Source organism: Anser cygnoides, chromosome 36, assembly GCF_040182565.1.
Source record: "Anser cygnoides isolate HZ-2024a breed goose chromosome 36, Taihu_goose_T2T_genome, whole genome shotgun sequence".
Taxonomy (NCBI): Eukaryota; Metazoa; Chordata; class Aves; order Anseriformes; family Anatidae; genus Anser; species Anser cygnoides.
In genome coordinates, this window is record NC_089908.1 from 225,173 (window position 1) to 240,914 (window position 15,742).

At 47.3% G+C, this 15,742-nt stretch overlaps 1 protein-coding gene across 11 annotated transcripts in view; it reads left to right on the forward strand.

The window, feature by feature from the left end:
• Positions 1–15,742, forward strand: part of CELF4 (CUGBP Elav-like family member 4) — an 888,080-nt gene that overhangs the window by 162,550 nt on the left and 709,788 nt on the right. The window lies entirely within an intron of this gene.

The following is a 15,742-nucleotide window of genomic DNA, read 5'->3' on the forward strand; positions in this document are numbered from 1 at the left end:
ATTCTAGGTGCAACTAGGCGGAGGTCGCCGAGGAGAGGAGAAGAGAAAGGGAGGTGGGAAAGGGAGGAGAGGATCCTCCTCGCAGTCCTCCCCGCCCCGCCTGAACTGCCCCGCGCAAACTGCCTGCGCTAACTGCCAAGCCGGTCCTGTTAGCGCGTCCTGTTTGCGGCGCTCCTAGATCACAGCGCTCCCTAGGGACTGCTTTTATAGCATCAGGGGGTGGGCTGCCGTCACCCCTGGCTCCGCCCTCAGCACGTCAATGCCCGCGGCGGCACAAGCACAGCTCCTGTCTGCTCGGGGGGAGGGGGCTGGGGCTGTGGCTCTGACCAAGCGGCTCTGTGCCGCGTTATTGGGGGGGGTGGGGGGGGGGGGGGTGGGTTGGTTTTAGGGGTTGGCTCCGTTCGTCTCCATGCCAGGAGCCCTCGCTGCAGCCGATCCGCGCGAGGTCCTCATTGAAATACCCCTCTAGAGATAAAAATCTTATTTTGATCTGTCAGGAATACGCTTTTGTTGCTCTTGCAATATCATTTTCAATGCAGGAGAAAGAAAAGACCCTACTTAATGTAATGGATTTTGAATCCAAATCTTTGATCACATCATTCTCTTCTGGGATTTCTTTTTTTCCCTTTATGTTACTTCTAACAGTTTATTTTTTCCTCTTCCCACTAGGATGGAATAGCTTTAGTTGTGCTTCCTGAATAGCTCTGCATTACCCCTGGATTTAGCCCTGGAAGGGTTATTATTAATAGCGATATTTCTCGGTAAACTTGCCTCCCAAGGTTGCTCTAGTCAAGATTGTTTAGAAAACTCCACTGGGATACTTGTAAGGGACACCTTGGGTCTAATGTACTAGTGTTTAATGGACAAATCTATTTAGGTCCCTGTGTTAATATAAAACTGTTTTGTTGTGAAGCAGGCACAAAGCACTACTAATAACATCTGTGAAAGAGCTCTGAAAGAGAAATTTGGGCATCAGTGGCCACCCAAAGACTGGAAATTCAGGACACTCTTAAAGCTCCTCTGTTCTTGATGAGTAAAATTGCCTAAAACAGAAACACCAGCTTTCCCATGCAATTTCTTTTTCACTTCTTTGAAAGCAAAAATTGTCTTTTGCTCGAGAAAAGAGTGCAATTTGACAGCTAGGGAGACATATATTCCCTGCTTTTCCATGACTTGTTTGAGAAAGCTGATCCCAGGCTGGTCTTGTAATTGAAAAGGATTTGGAGCCTATGCTAATGTGCTAATAGCAATATTGGTGCAATTTGTTTTGTGTTTCGCTCTGCCTTGTCCTGCCATGTCCTGGTCATATGGCTGTGCAGCTGCGGCTCCTGCTTTGTGGGGGCGACATGCTCTCCCCAGCTCACGGGGTACTCATTTTCCCTAGCAAAGTGCTGCAATGAGCAGAGCTGCAGCAGAAATGGGGAATTAAGGGGCATCTGAGTTCAGAGAGGCATTTTGTGCCTTCAGTGCTGCAACTTCCACCGGGGAAAGAAATGAGCTCAGAGTGCAGCCAGCTCTCCAGCTTGCCTTGATGTGACAGAGAAAGGAGGTTACTGGGAGAAGGGAGAGCCCCAGACCCCATCCAAGACACTTCCTTCCTATCCCCAAGCCCCCATCTCTTCCTGTCTATCCCTACCCCTTTTAAAAATCACCTTTCCTGCAATACTTCTTAAAGGTGGTCTTTGCTCCTGTATCTTTATAACCATGTTGAACAGTGTCACAGTTCCAGATTTCCAAACCTCAAATGCTGCAGTTGGTTCTGGTTCAGGATGTGCACCAAGAGTTGTCTTGTGTTCGCTAAGAGAGGGGAAGTGATGGCCCTATTTGTGGGAAGTTAAAAATAAATAAATAAATAATCCTTTTTCTAAAATGTTTGTAAAAAAGAAACCTTGAAGAGAGCAAGTTTTAGAAGGATCAGTCTTCTTGACAACTGGATGGAAGAATGTTTGAGCGTAACTGGGAGCTAGACACTATTAGGATGTTGACAGCATAGGTGTTCTTGATCTTGATAGGTGATCTTGAGGTCTCTTCCAACCTAGAAATCTGTGAAATCTGTGATACTGTGTTGGATAGGAACAATGCAGCAAGAAGCAACAAAAGGAGCAAATGACCAGTTTACCATCTCCTGTTTCTGCACTACTGTGCTTTTAAATGATGCACTGCTTTAGTTTTTCTTCCTAGGGTCTGGGTTGCATAATCCCTATTGGCTTCATGCTGCCCTGTAACCTGTGTTGAGTCAGCATAGCTCGCTCTCCCCATGACCCCACTAATATCCCTTTCGGTGGCACAGCTTCATACTCTTGCTTCTGCCTCCTCCATGCCATGTCAGCTGTCCTGTAACTGACAGGTGCACTTCTCCAGGGACCTATTTGTCAAACTAGAATTCCCCTTCCCCCTCTTTAGCAAAATCTGTCACCGCAATTAGCATGGGGACTGCTGATTCACCAAGTGGAAAACAAGAGGAGATTGTCTATTTGCTAATGTCAGACATGAGTTCAAGGTAATTGCTGACCCTTGGTCAGGTCTTAGGAAATGAAGCTAAGTGATACCTTGGCCAGTTTACTTTGACAGAAGAGGCAAAAAATGATGAAAAGCTATATACAGCAAAATACATAAAAATATGGAAAATCCTGTTATACAGGGGACAACTGGTAGGGAGGAATCTCCGGTGTATGATATCTTGGAAAGTGTCTTCATCCATCTCTTTGTTGCACTAACCTAATCCTAACTTAATCCCTTTCAGTTTTCAAGGAGAATTGGAAGAGAGTGTGTTGTGTGTGTGTATCACAGAATCATCTAGGTTGGAAGAGACCTCCAAGATCACCTAGTCCAACCTCTGACCTAACACTAATAAGTCCTCCACTAAACCATATCACTAAGCTCAACATCTAAACGTCTTTTAAAGACCTCCAGGGATGGTGACTCCACCACCTCCCTGGGCAGCCTATTCCAATGCCTAACAACCCTTTCCGTAAAGAAGTTCTTCCTAATATCCAGCCTAAACCTCCCCTGCTGCAACTTTAGCCCATTCCCCCTCGTCCTGTCACCGGGCATGTGGGAGAATAGACCAACCCCCATCTCGCTACAGCCTCCTTTTTAAGGTACCTGTAGAGAGCAATAAGGTCACTCCTGAGTCTCCTCTTCTCCAGGCTAAACAACCCCAGCTCCCTCAGCCGCTCCTCGTAAGACTTGTTCTCCAGACCCCTCACCAGCTTCGTTGCCCTTCTCTGGACTCTCTTGAGCACCTCCATGTCCTTCTTGTAGTGAGGGGCCCAAAAGTGAACACAGTACTCGAGGTGCGGCCTCACCAGAGCCGAGTACAGGGGCACAATCACTTCCCTAGACCTGCTGGCCACACTGCTTCTTATGCAGGCCAGGATGCTGTTGGCCTTCTTGGCCACCTGGGCACACTGCTGGCTCATATTCAGCCGACTATCAACCAATACTCCCAGGTCCTTCTCGGCCAGGCAGTTTTCTAACCACTCATCTCCCAGCCTGTAGCGCTGCTTGGGGTTGTTGTGCCCCAGGTGCAGGACCCGGCACTTGGCCTTGTTGAACTTCATACAGTTGGCCTCAGCCCATCGGTCCAGCCTATCCAGATTCTCCTGCAGAGCCTTCCTACCCTCGAGCAGATTGACACACGCACCTAACTTGGTGTCATCTGCAAACTTACTGAGGGTGCACTCGATCCCCTCATCCAGGTCATCGATAAAGATATTAAAGAGAACTGGCCCCAGCACTGAGCCCTGGGGGACGCCACTAGTGACCAGCCTCCAACTGGATTTAACTCCATTCACGACGACTCTTTGGGCCCAGCTATCGAGCCAGTTTCTAACCCAACAAAGTGTACGCCAGTCCAAGCCATGAGCAGCCAGTTTCTTGAGGAGAATGTTGAGGTAAACGGTGTCAAAAGCCTTACTGAAATCAAGGTAGACCACATCCACAGCCTTCCCCTCATCCGCTAAGCACATCACTTTGTCATAGAAGGAGATCAGGTTCATGAAGCAGGACCTGCCTTTCATAAACCCATGCTGACTGGGCCTGATCGCCTGGTTGCCCTGCAAGTGCCGCGTGATGACACTCAAGATAATCTGCTCCATGAGCTTCCCTGGCACTGAGGTCAAACTAACAGGCCTATAGTTCCCCGGGTCTACCTTCCGGCCCTTTTTGTAGATGGGCGTCACATTTGCTAGCCGCCAGTCGACTGGGACCTCCCCTGATAGCCAGGAGTGCTGATAAATGATGGAAAGCGGCTTGACCAGCTCTTCCACCAGTTCTTTCAGTACCCTTGGGTGGATCCCATCTGGCCCCATCGACTTGCGTACATTTAAATGCTGTAGCAGGTCGCCAACCATTTCCTCATGGATTATGAGGGCCACATCCTGCTCCCCATCCCCTTCCACCAGCTCAGGGTACTGGGTATCCAGAGAACAACTAGTCTTGCCGCTAAAGACTGAGGCAAAGAAGGCATTAAAGCACCTCAGCCTTTTCCTCATCTCTCGTCACTATGTTTCCCCCCGCATCCAGTAAAGGATGGAGATTCTCCTTAGTCCTCCTTTTTGTGCTGATGTATTTATAAAAACATTTTTTATCATCTTTAGCAGCAGTAGCCAGATTGAGCTCCAGATGAGCTTTGGCCTTTCTAATTTTGTCCCTGCACAGCCTTACAACATCCTTATAGTCCTTGAGTGGCCCGCCCTCCTTTCCAAAGGTCATAAACCCTCTTTTTTTTTTCCTAAGCTCTAGCCACAACTCTCTGTTCAGCCAGGCCGGTCTTCTTCCAGGCCGGCTCGTCTTTGGACACGTGGGGACAGTCTGCTCCTGAGCCATTAAGATCTCCTTCTTGAAGAGTGCCCAGCCTTCCTGGACTCCTTTGCCCTTCCAAACTGCCTCCCAAGGGACTCTGCCAACCAGTGTCCTGAACAGCTCAAAGTCAGCCCTCCGGAAGTCCAAGACAGCAGTTTTACTGATCCTCCTGACTTCGCCAAGAATAGAGAACTGAACCGTTTCGTGGTCACTCTGCCCAAGACAGCTCCCGACCACCACATCTCCCACCAGTCCTTCTCTGTTTGTGAACAGAAGGTCTAGCTGGGCACCTCCCCTGGTAGGCTCTCTAACCAGCTGTGTCAGGAAGCTATCTTCCACGCTCTCCAGAAACCTCTTAGACTGCTTCCTCTGAGCTGTACTGTATTTCCAGGATATGCCTGGGAAATTGAAGTCCCCCACGAGAACAAGCGCTGACGATTTTGCGGCTTCTGCTAGCTGCCTGTAGAACTCCTCATCCGTCTCCTCATCCTGGTTTGGCGGTCTATAACAGACCCCCACCAGGATGCTTGCCTTGTTGGCCTTCCCTCTGATCCTAACCCATAGGGACTCAACTTTATCATTCTCAGTCTCAGCCTCGAGTTCCTCAACATCTAAACACTCTCTAATATAGAGAGCCACACCGCCACCCCTTCTGTGCTGCCTGTCCCTTCTGAAGAGCCTATAGCCAGTCATTGCAGCACTCCAGTCATGAAATATATATATATATATATATAAAAATATAAAATGAGCCTTAATGCTAATAGATTGGTAAAAAAGTATGAATTACACTGCCAAAAGACCCTACTGATGGCAAGCTGGTATTTCCGTGACAAACTAATATGAAAGGTGTTTCATTTGTATGAGAAATTAATTGTGGGCGGCATGAAAAATCCATACAGTGTACGGTATCCATCAACCACTTCTTTTGTTGGATTTGATATTGCATATTAATAATGAACAGAAGCGTTGTGGGTTTTTAATGATGGCTAATAAATACTAAGCTTTTACTGAGCTGATTACATTCTTCGTGATGTCTGCTCTTTGCATAAACTGGGTGAGGCTGGGTGCATTCTAAAGATCGAGTTAGAAGATGCGTGAAGCATCCTCTTAATGCAACCAAGTCAGAGGGATTTGTTTTCTAACATAGGGTCTTAAGTTATTGGGACGAATGGGTGGTGAGCAGTTGCCAGCTTGATCGAAGACACATTGATACCAGCAGGAATCTTTCTATTAACTTTGGTGGGTTTGGATCCAGATCCCACTTGTGTTCCTTTTCAGGATGTTTTTGGAAGATGTGAACAGCGAGCTCCCTTAATGGCTTGATGACAGGCTCCCAAGGAAAAGACTATTTGGCTCCAATAGATTTTCTTCTTAAGACTTCCTCGCCCTAGGCATCCTTCTGGGTGGACTTTTGACCTTATCCTCACCCACCAGTCTCTCAAGCTCCAAGGCCTCAAACCTGTTGTGTAAGGGCACCTGGGAAGGTGTTGCTGGTAGGGAGGGGGGTTCCCTGCGATGCCGAGCAGGGACCTGCTTCCATTCCTCTTCATCTCCTAGGTCCCCTCCCTCTGCTCGACAGCGACAGGGCAGAGGGTCCACCACTCTTTGGGGTGTCACCCCGGTGCCTTTCCTTCCAGCCTGGTAGGGAGTTGCTCCACCAGTCTATCTCCCACTCACACTCCCTGATGAGAGGCCCCCAACCTCTCCACCTCCTCCTTGAGCTCCGCCACCAGGCTGACCAGGTCATCCACCTGCTCACACCTCACACACATGGTGTCTCTGCTACCCTCAGATAGCAGCAACAGGCTCAGGCACTCCCTGCATCCAGAGACCTGAACTGCCGCATTTTTGAGCGGGCACTCAGTCTGGGTCGCCACAGACTTTCTAGAAAGAGCTTTCTGCCTAGTGGAGACCATGGCAGTTTAGCCATAGGTAGACAGGCGGTAGACGAGCTGTCCTCCTGAGTGGGGCGGGATGCTCTGCCCTGTCTGAGCGCGCCCTGCCCATGCAAACTGCCGTGCCACGCCCTGAGTGACGTGCCACACCCTGTTTGCCTGTCCTGCCATGCCACCGGGGGCTGCCTTTGAACGGCCGGGGAGGGGGCGCTGCTGGCTCCGCCTGCACCTCGTCAGCCTCCCTCGCGAGGGCTGCCGGGTCCTGGAGGCTCCCTCGGCTTCCTTCAGTGGCTTCAATGCCGGAAAAAAAGCCCTGATCGCCTTGATCCCCCACTCTGCTGCAGAACGTGTCTGTGATAAATTAGCGGGTGTTTGTTCATTGTCTTTAAAAGGAATTCAGAGAATCTGCTGAGAAGATAAGGTTTTGCAATTTACGACCTTGTTAAGGGGGAAGACTAAGCAAGTAGATAGTGGGGAGGGGGTGTTGGATAAACATCCTTGGTAAAACAAAGACTCTGTGAAATACTGTTTCCCGCTTCACTACCCTCCCCCTTGAACACGAGCACAACGCATGATCATCGAAAGAAAAACAACGACCCCCAACAACGAACTGCGCAGCTTCAGAAGGTTCAACAAGTCCTGACAAGCCGAAACTTGGATGCTATAAAACGGCGACACTGAAAAGGGAAAGTTGCGTGCTGTGGTGGAGCGGAGACTCCCCAGCCGCCCAGCGCTGTTTTGCTTGTGCCTGCTTACTTAATTAATAAAATATTTCTGATAGACCAAGAAATTTGTATGGTCTCACTTATAACAGTGTCTACCCCGGAGCTGATCGCCTCGGTGATCGGCTCTATCTTGCCTCTATCTCCTGCTCTTCAAGCACAATTATTATTGCCTAATTCTGTCCTTCTACATTTTTAATTATGCCTTTTTTTTAGATTTTCTGTTTTGCAATTCAGAATTTCTATTATGAATTCTGTGCAATATTGGAGACAGATATATATGCAACAAGTACCATATGAAATTGAAGTTTCCTTTAAAAACGTTATGATTTAATAAAAGGAACATATCTAGTCCTTGTTTGTTTGTAGAGTTCAATGCATTTCAAATTATTTAAGAATCAGAAATAAAGGCTCGATTTTCAGTAATTCATCCATAATTCTCAGCAAATACGGGTGGATTGTGTCCACCTAACTTTGCTGCGAGATGGAAACGAAAATACAAATACTGGCTCTGTTTTCAGGATGGGAAAACTTAATCGTAGGGTAGGTTACATGATGTGCCAGAGGAACAGTAATAGCCTACACCAGATATGAAAGCCATAGTCTTGTTTGCCCTAGATAAGGTCTCTGTCCATTTCTTCCTTGAGATTGTCTCTTACTGAGCAAGTCCTATTGCTCACAGATATTCTGCCTGCAAGACTTCAACATCTTGTCACTTACTCTAGATGATAAAGCAGGAGCTAAACACTTAAAGCATTTGCTCTTTTCCTCTCTGGGTCAGGCACTTGAGGAACCTGAAGGACCATTTATAAGTGTGACACATCATATTTCTTTAAAAGAACAAATCAAAATTTCTGATGTGCTCTTGAACTTCTGCAAATTTCAAGCTGCGCTTTCATTACTTGATGCTTCTCTACACTGTGACAAGTCGGAGGAAGGTTGCCTGAGGTCAGCTGAATTAGACAGGAGTAAGCAAAACTCTTTGTTGGCCAGTCTACAGAGAGGCATCATCCTGGTAAGAGCGTGTTAGTCGTCTGTGACTACTGAGCTGTTCTGCTCGGAGCTGACAACTGTCTGTCTTCCTCAAAATCAGCTTGTGCAGGTTTTTTAGCAATAATTACCCTTCCTGCAATGCTAACAGGAATACATTTTTTGAATGAAATCCCTGTGGCAAGCAGGAGGGGTTGCCTGGGAGAAAAGTTCAGGAACCTGCTAGTGCCACGTGTACCAGAGCTATCCGTGAGCGTGGCAGCCCCAGCCAGGTGAAGAAAGAGGAGGGTGAATGGAGAGCGGAGGAGGAAAAGGTAGGCACTTCAGTTTGATAAGGAGGATCTGAGTTTCTTTTGATAGCCCTGCAGTTCTGGCTTTGGTGTCTTTCATCTGCCAAGCTCCAAGTTGGGCCTCCTGCACACTCCCTGCTTATGTATACCCCAGTGGTGAGAGCGGGGCCGGTCTCCGTACGTGGCACGTGCTGAACACCCCTTGGTTATAAACCCAGTCCTGGCCACACATCTCCAGGCACGTGTACGGGCAGCATGTCCTCAGGCTTATCAAGCTTGGTTTTGCTTTACCATATAAAGCTTGTGGGTATGTGACTTGAAGAAAGATGGAGAAAAGAAAATACCCTTTTTTATGGAAAGCTGTAAACTGCAAAGTATTTATTCAAGAGACAAGAGCTGTTCCCAAGAGCCATTCCAGTTGTTTTCAGAGCTCTCTATCTTTTTATTTGTGTGGAAACATTTTAATATTTGTTCCCTTCTTTTTACTTTTAAATATAAAGTAAGGGGAACTGTAGACAGTTTGAACTCTTTGCTTATGTTTTCCCTAACTGAAAGGGTTGCAGGAAGATAGGATAAAATTTAGAGGTGTAGGTCATGGTTTTGCTAAACATCTTTCAAGAATTTCTGCTACAGGAATGCTATCTGTTACAGCTGGGGTTTTCACAGCTAGTAACATTTCAGCTCAGATGTTTTCACTTTGTCCAATTCATCCAAATGGGGTGAGATCTTCGTTTGCAAACAAGTGTATAAAAAAATAAAAGAAGTGGGTAGAAGATGGAAGGAGTAACTTCCCTGCCCCACACACCCTCCTGTAGCATGAGACCAGGTTGGGCTTAACCTCCCAGAGCTGCCACCACGTTTGCAGCCCCTTGGGAAAGCAGTTTTAATTACAGTATCACAGTATCACAGTATCACCGATTTCTAGGTTGGAAGAGACCTCAAGATCATTGAGTCCAACCTCCGACCTAACACTAAGTACTCCACTAAACCATATCGCTAAGCTCTACATCTAAACGTCTTTTAAAGACCTCCAGGGATGGTGACTCCACCACCTCCCTGGGCAGCCCATTCCAATGCCTAACAACCCTTTCGGTAAAGAAGTACTTCCTAACATCCAACTTAAAACTTCCCTGTCGCAACTTTCGCCCATTCCCCCTCGTCCTGTCACCAGGCACGTAGGAGAACAGACCAACCCCCACCTCTTTACAGCCTCCTTTAAGGTAACTGTAGAGAGCGATAAGGTCGCCCCTGAGCCTCCTCTTCTCCAGGCTGAACAAGCCCAGCTCCCTCAGCCGTTCCTCGTAAGACTTGTTCTCCAGACCCCTCACCAGCTTGGTCGCCCTTCTCTGGACTCGCTCGAGCACGTCCATGTCCTTCCTGTAGCGAGGGGCCCAAAAGTGAACACAGTACTCAAGGTGCGGCCTCACCAGAGCCGAGTACAGGGGCACAATCACTTCCTTAGACCTGCTGGCCACGCTGCTTCTTATACAGGCCAGGATGCTGTTGGCCTTCTTGGCCACCTGGGCACACTGCTGGCTCATATTCAGCCGACTATCAACCAATACTCCCAGGTCCTTCTCGGCCAGGCAGCTTTCCAGCCACTCATCTCCCAGCCTGTAGCTCTGCTTGGGGTTGTTGCACCCCAGGTGCAGGACCCGGCACTTGGCCTTGTTGAACTTCATACAGTTGACCTCAGCCCATCGCTCCAGCCTATCCAGATCCTCCTGCAGAGCCTTCCTGCCCTCGAGCAGATCGACACACGCACTTAGCTTGGTGTCATCTGCAAACTTACTGAGGGTGCACTGGACGCCCTCATCCAGATCATCGATAAAGATATTAAAGAGGACCGGCCCCAGTATCGAGCCCTGGGGGACACCACTAGTGACCGGCCTCCAACCAGATTTGACTCCATTCACCACAACTCTCTGGGCCCGGCTATCCAGCCAGTTTCTAACCCAGCGAAGCGTACGCCAGTCCAAGCCCCGAGCAGCCAGTTTCTTGAGGAGAATGTTGTGGGGAACGGTGTCAAAAGCCTTACTGAGGTCAAGGTAAACCACATCCACAGCCTTTCCCTCATCCACCAAGCGCGTCACTTGGTCATAGAAGGAGATCAGGTTCGTCAAGCAGGACCTGCCTTTCATAAACCCATGCTGACCGGGCCTGATCGCCTGCTTGCCCTGCAAGTGCCGCGTGATGACCCTCAAGATTATCTGCTCCATGAGCTTTCCTGGCACTGAGGTCAAACTGACAGGCCTATAGTTCCCCGATTTTTTATAGTCTAGAATTATTTAATTTAAATGCTGCTTCCAGCTCCTACAAAACACAGTGAAAAGACATCCCCACGAGAGGTGAAAAACTATGCACAGAGGTCAGTATCATAGGAAGAGATTCAGGTTCATCAGGCTCTTTGCCTCCTGTGCTACTGGAAGCCTCTTCAAGGAGTTTATTCCTCTGTGGGTCACAAACCTTCAGGTCTAAAGTTGTTTTCGATCCATTTACTCCTATTGGCTTTTTTCTGGTGGCATTATGTGCGACCAGCCCAGTGCACAGCACCAGCCACCTGCTTCGCCCTGTCCTCCAATGCGGCTATTTGTGTGTAACAACGCCAGCTACAGAGGTTTCGCTGCAATCAGGGTTGCAAAATGTGCACTCTAATGGTGGGGAATAATGCTCTAATATATCTGTAGTCAAGGCTTTAGCCGCAGGGTGGTTTATTATATAGGATGTGAGCTCGGACCTGGGATTTTGTATGCTGTCACTGATTTCTCTGAAAATATGAACAATTTGTTTTTACTTGTGAGTCCTCCTTCCTCTGAATCACGGTGCTTACCTGCTTTGATGTTTAATCAAGGAAGCTGTGTGAGTGCCAGATATTGTATAAAAGCAAGAGGCAATTATTAAAAGTGGGCTTTGACTTTTTAAAGGTAGGGTAACAGATGCTGGGTAATAAATTTCATTAACGATGATAGGGAAATTATCTTATTTTTGAACTCTTGACTTTTTTTTTCCTTACTTTTGGTTAATGTTTAATAGTTGTTACGGTTTCACTGTTTGTTTTTCAAAAGTGCTGGAAACAATTAGATGACACAATGAGCTATTTTTCTCCCTAGGGTGTCCCACCACTCAAATCTGTGTTTATGTTTAGAATTATCGAAGCATCTTGTTTTGATATGGCTTTAAGCAAGATGTTTCTCTTTCAGATTTTAAACGACTTTGAGAATTTGTTAAATAAGAAGGAGGTTGTCATTTTTTGAAATAATTTTTGCATTTTGACGTTTATATAAGGTACTTGACTGACCTAAAATATTTGTCATTATATGTATGTGTATGTTTCTCCTGGCTTGCAAATTAATGGCTTAATAGATTCTGATTTTTCTCTCTCAGTTTGGGATGGGAAAACATACGAAGTCTCCTGTTTGTCCATGGTGGGAAATCTGCTTCTTGTCTGCTTACATCAGCTCTGAACAGAGCTGCAAATCCAGCCTGAACTTGATTGCTGTCAGAAGTGTTTCTGCAGTTAAGGCTCTGCAGTGTAGCACTTGGTTCTACGTGAGGAGAATCAGATGCGCTTTAGGGTTTACTTTGTGCTGTTGAGTATGCCTTAATTCTGCAAGTTGGAAATGAGATGTTTAAAGTTAGCTGCTGCATCTTACCTGCTGTTCTTTTTGGAGGAAATCTGTCTTGTAATAAGCAAAGGAACAGAAAATAAAAATCTAACTTTGGGTCATTGTTTGGCTTGGGATGATGGGTAAAGCATTCACACTGAGGTTTTCAGAAAAGCAGAGCACTAAACTCCTGCTTGAGTAGGAAGAGGCAAAAGTATCTTATATTTTAAGCCTCTGCCTCAGTTTCCTTTGCCTACAACATGATAAGAGTTTTGGAGGGATACCTTAATGACATTCTTGAAAGACATTTCTGTACCAAGGGAATATTTTTACTCGTACCAAGATACCAAAGGTCCAGTGAAATGGAGGTTTTGGAGTATCATTTTCTGCAAAAAAACAAATGTTGTTTTTTACAGAAGGAAAACTGCAGTGACTTGTATGTGTGGCTGGTGTGCCTGCATGCTCCTGGTCTGCGTGGAGATGCTGACTGACCCACGTGTGGGCACATCTCTGGCAGCTCCTCTCTGAGAAGTGTCCTGTGCTTGATTCCCTGACTCATACTGTAAAGAGAGAAAGAGTCCAGCCTCGTGCTTAAGATTTTACGATGGAGTGTAAATCAGGTCTGCCTGTACTTGACCAAGTTTGAAACCCACAGTGCTGCATGGTAGCTAGATTTTTAAAAGATTATTTTTTTTCCTCTGGTTTATTTATACAGCAGTAATTACCTCCAGCACACAGTTGGAATGACTGCTTGTCTTTCATGACCATACTTTTACCCTTTCATTTGACTGTCCTGTGCTTCTGTGGCTAATGTAGAGCTTCATTCATTATCCCCGAGCCCCTTCCCCTGCCAGCCCTTGCGCAGTGGCACAGTGGGGAGCACAAGGTTATTCTGTGGCAGCTTAAGTGGGAGTGGACGTGAAGAGCTGAGCAGGAGGCACATCCCTCAGCACTGAGCCAGCAGGATTGCTCCTGCACCTTTTCCAGAGTATGTGAGGGCTTGCCAGGGTCCGGAGACCAGATTTCCTCTTCTCGCTGAGAGTTTCATCTTGTGGTGATTCTTCCCAGCCTGATTCTTTCTGGGGTAATTTAGCACCTGTGCAGAAATGCTTCTTAAACACCCCATTTTCCAGCACTCCTTACTTCTTTTTTCTCTCTTCTTCATCAGTCTCTACCCTCTGCCCCTTCCCATCCAATGCTTTGAAACTTATTTGCGTTTAAAATAAATTTGACAGCAATCGGTTTATTGGCTTAAACAATACTTAGTTCCTACACATTTTATCTTAGTATGAGGAAAGGGCTATCAGTTATCTTCACGCAGAAAAAGCAACCCTCAGCTTAACCTTATTGTTTCAGATGTGCAGGAGAGCAACCTTTTTACACTGAGTCCTGGAGCCTTGCTTGCTGCTTTGTCTTTGATAGACGCCAAGAAATCCAGCCATGACATATTCAGCTACCAGAAACCAGAATTTGTTAGTTCCAAACTTGCAGAAGTACTTGGTTGTACCTTGAGGCCATCAAGCAAAGTGCAACTCCTTGGGCCTTATATTTGGGCCACGGAGGGTCAAGCACACAAGAGGCACCAGCAGAGAGCTAGTGGCCCAGTGGGAAAGTAGCCAGGCTTGTGCCTCACAGTTTGTGTGCTCATCCTTCAGATGAGCTTGTCTCTGTTGCTGTCATAGCTTCAGGGTCTTTGCCCATTGTGCCTTGGCCCCGTGGAGACATTGAGGAGGTGAAGAAGAAGAGAGAACTGGGCTGGTGGCTGGAGGCTCTGTGTTAAGGCACCCTGTGCATCACTCCTACCTGTCTGCAGATACCTTTACAAGGTGTTCAGGGGGGATGTTCATCAATTCCCCCTTCAACTCTAGTTGAAGCTCTTGTTTCTGCCATAGGCACTTAGCCACCTGTATTTCGTAACCTCTAAGTACTAACTAAACTAAAGCAGTTTCAGGCCTATGTTTTTACTACTACTGTATCTGAACTGAACTAAGTGTGGGGACAACAGCTCTGCAGGAGGGCAGGTGAAGCACGTAGAGGTGCAGGATTCCTTTCCTTGAACTCTAACCCCCTAAAAGCCAGGTTGTTATTTAATCTACATTAGTCATCTCAACTGCTCTTTAGTCTGTGGAGATACTTGGAGTGCAATCAGTCCCATCCAGAAGCGGGGCGAAACATCCCTTGAGGTGGCTGTCTGTCTCCATTAGCTTCTGAAGGCAGTTAAGGGACTGCCTTAGAGGGGAGCCTAACTTTTAGCTGGCTGCAGTTAGGGAAGGTGATTCCCATGCCAGCCAGTTTGCCTGAGGTCGTACAAGGATCTTTAACCTGGATCTTAATCTCAATGTACAACAGCCTGCTCCTAGACCAGGAAAAGTGTGGGGTTTCTGGAGGATTTCCAGGAGATGTCCTTGCAGGGGAAGGCAGAGGGCTCCAAGTAGCACATCTGAAATGGAGCATTTTCGGTACCCAGATAAGGAAGGAGGAGCTTGGCCACATGAGGGGGTGACACTGGCTGTATGAGGCCAGTGCAGCCAGATGAATGAGTGCCACTCCCCTTACAGTGAGAAGAAAACCAGGTTTAAAAGCATCACCAGCCTCCCCAAAAGTAAACAATGTTGGTGAGTCAATAAATGATGGAGTTCATGAAGTGCCATTTACTTCCACCTCCGTCTGCAGCAGTAAATTCAGATCAGACTTACTAGCTGTCTGGGCTCACAGGGGTCTCGATATCTTTTTGAAAGCTGTGGGTAACAGAGTCGGTTCTCCTTCAGGACATGAGGGAGGAGTTGGTATGGCTGTCAGTGAGACAATGTGCCTCTTGTCAGCAGCAGCTCTGTTTCTACCTAGCTATTGCAAATGTAGTTGCTAACATTTGGTTTCAACTCATTTCTAATGATCAGAGTAACACTGAGCCGGATTTCTCTTTTTATGCGATGTGTCACTTCAGGTTTCATCAGTTACAGAGTTCTTTGTCAGGATCTTGAGTGAACAGGAGCTGTCTGCAGACATTACCCAGGTCCTAGCTTCTGGTAGGGAAGGCCAACAAGAAGGAGAAAATAGTGGTATTTTCCATCTGGGGGAGGAAGACGGAGGCAACACTGCAGTGCTGGTGCCAGCACCCACACCTGACCCTCAGACATGCTGCCTGGCTGCTGCCAAATCTCGACGATGCTTGGCCTCTGAGCTTGGCTGCTTCAAAAGCCTCGCAGCGATCCCCTGGGGCCTTTCAAAACCCATGGTTCCTGTCTCTCTGCTAGCTTGAGTGAGAGCACTCGGAGCTCAGGAAGAACAAGATCTGGGTCCTTCTTTCTTCTTCAGACTTCCCTCTTTCACCACTTTGCCCTGACTACCACGCTGCACGTGCACGGTGAGATTGATCTGGGTCTGAGCAGCGATACACAACTTCTAACCATGGTATCGCTGTCAGGTTAGCTGAG